Here is a 2857-nt window from a genome sequence, read left to right as displayed (position 1 = left end):
TATATATATATATATATATATATATATATATATATATATTAAGAATATTTATATATATATGTAATATTATAAAAAGAACATTCAACATTTTTTAAAACATTATTTAAAATACCATCATTTGAGGTAACTTGGAACACCGAGGTAACTTTGAACAATTTGCAACGGCTTACAAAAACATGTGGCATCATTAAACGGATAGAAGCGATATAAAAGTTACCCCAAATGACGGTATATTATTATCCTTGAAATAAAATAATTTTTGTCAATTTATGTCTGATATATTGACATTTTTGGCACATTAATTTTCCCTCATAATTCATAACAATTTTAACATAATTTTCTATAATTAATTTTGTTATAAAGTATTTGTAGTTTTCAAGAAAGTCTAATTCTTTTTATTACCTCTACTATACTATTAGGTTTTTCCAATACGTATCACCATGTGATACGCGGATATTAGAAGCGTTTACGTTGCTAACTCTGTTTTGCTCTACTAAGTTCCTTCTTTTGCTGTTGTTTGGTCCTGGCGGCGCTACAGATGTTGACAGACGCTTGTGGCTTCTGCACACAGGCCGCGGTAATGCTTGCCGCGCGGCGGAAGTTCGCGCGACAGCCAATCAATATGCTGCTTTTCGTAATAACCTTCTAGCTCTTAGGAAAAAACAACATATTGATTGGCTGTCGCACGGACTTCCGCCGCGCAGCAAGTATTATCGCATCCTGTGTGCAGGAGCCATTAGAATTGCCGCTAGCGATCCATGGTTATATAGTCAATAAACCAGACAAGAATAAGAGAGGAAACAAGAAACCTCTTTCTCATCCCGCACACCTCAAGAGGCAGCGCGCGTTCCAGGGCCCCTATTCTTGAAATAGTTGCGTATACGTAAGTTTTACTGCGCAGGTTTAATCATACCATAAAATAGCTGCGCAATTACGTATACGCAAAAATTTCAAGAATAGGAGCCCAAGTAGTATATATTTCAGTGGAAAAGAATAATTTCTTAAGCCTGTATCAGACTACGGATTAAGATTGAGATTGAATTGAAAATTGGCCAATCAGAGCAAAGTTCGCCAAACTTGAGCTAGTGAATTTTGCTCTGATTAACTAAATTTCAATTCAATTTCAATTCTAATCTATAGTCTGATACGGGTTTTATGGTTGGGCGCCATTTGTAAAGCAATAAGTTAGACCGAGATAAGATATACTTGTCCTCCTCTTACTGCATCAGTTCAGTGGTGCAGCTCTTTAACTGCAAACTGTAAAGCCCATTCTACAATTGCGTAAGTGTAGTCGTGAACGTAAGAGTCAACCAATCCGAATGTTTTATTCACTGATTACTTTACTCTGATTGGTTGTCGTAGTCACTTACAACTACTTACAACCGCGTTCACGCAATTGTAGAATAGGCTTAAGAGTGAAACAAGTATATCTTATCTCGCTTTAACTTATTGCTTTAACTTATTGCTTTACAAATGGTGCCCAACCATAAGAAGTTATTTTTTTCAGCGAATTTCCTCTCGATGTACCAGTGCTACTGGGCGAGATTTCTGGTCACACTGGTGCTTGGTTTGCTCAGTTTTTCTCTCTTTTGTTATTTAGATTCAAATGAAAGAGAAATAAAATTTTAACTTTCTCCTCGTTGGCATCTTTGGGGAGACTATTTTTTTCATTTTATAGCGAATTTGGTAGCTTGCACTAGTGCGCACTGAGTGCGCACTAAGCTTGTTTACAGTACATTCTTATATTTAAGATCGTGTCTTAAATACATATTTAAAAACATTTTAACTAATAAAATGATTCGTACGGATGTTATATATATCATATTATGGTTAAAAATATTTGAGAATTTATTTGAGAATTATTTAAGACAATTTTTAAATATAATAACATACTATGAACAAGCCTTAGTGCGCACTCAGTGCACACTAGTGCAAGCAACCGAATTCGCTATTAGTCTACACTGTATCGTTTTTAAACGTTACTAGTGATCAAGGATGCACCGTATAAACTTTGGAGGAGAATTTTTATAATTTTGACATTAATATTGATCCGTTGCCAGTGAATTTTTGTTATATGCGTGAAGTGAACTTTTGTTATATGCGTGCATTAATTGATTGCGTGTGTTGTAGTTAACCTTTGTATAATTAACTAGTATTACTGAAGAAGTCCCAAATCGGGTCGAAACGTATATATTGTAATTATATTTTGTCTCATATAAATAGCACTACACATCTGTGCTTAGCTCTTATAGGCTCCTTTCTTCTCCTTTTTTTAAACTAATTTATCTTAGAGCCAATTTTTTTTTATTTGTTACTGTTCATTTATAATATCACCAAATTTTGAATTCAAAGCGTATACCTGATACTTTAATGACATCTGCCAGACAGTGTTAGCGTTTAATTAATCAAAATTTTCTTCAACAAAAATCATTAACCAATCAATAATCTAAGTTAGCCAAACAATTAATAAATATATATACATTGGGAGAAAAATACTTGAAAATTTTCCAAATTTATAAAAATGCATTATCACTAATATTATTATTTGTAAAAGTGATCTTTCAATTATTTCGAACAGTGTGCTTCATTGGACGGCACATACACACATTACACCACAACAAAATAAATCGCATTGATTCATAAACATGTATTACATGTATTACATTTTATTAGGACCTTAACTTAGTTTCCGCCCGCAAATGTTAGATGGCAATGCAAACAGTTCTAGTAGTCATTACTAACGAAACAGGTAGTTTGTGATTAATTTCGACATTTCTCGATAACATTCAGTCAGCATACACAATTATTTTCCTAAACAACAATTTCTTTTGCTTTGTGAAAAATGGAACGCGATAAA

The 2857-nt window shown here is 33.3% G+C and overlaps 1 protein-coding gene across 1 annotated transcript in view; it reads right to left on the bottom strand.

Moving 5' to 3' along the window:
* LOC116847218 overlaps window positions 1–2857 on the bottom strand; it is an 18809-nt gene that overhangs the window by 12835 nt on the left and 3117 nt on the right. The window lies entirely within an intron of this gene.

Source organism: Odontomachus brunneus, unplaced genomic scaffold (genome assembly GCF_010583005.1).
Source record: "Odontomachus brunneus isolate Ranch 3 - 2012 unplaced genomic scaffold, Obru_v1 Obru_scaffold_075, whole genome shotgun sequence".
Taxonomy (NCBI): domain Eukaryota; kingdom Metazoa; phylum Arthropoda; class Insecta; order Hymenoptera; family Formicidae; genus Odontomachus; species Odontomachus brunneus.
Note: the sequence above shows the minus strand (reverse complement) of the source record. Positions and strands in the feature narration are given on the sequence as shown.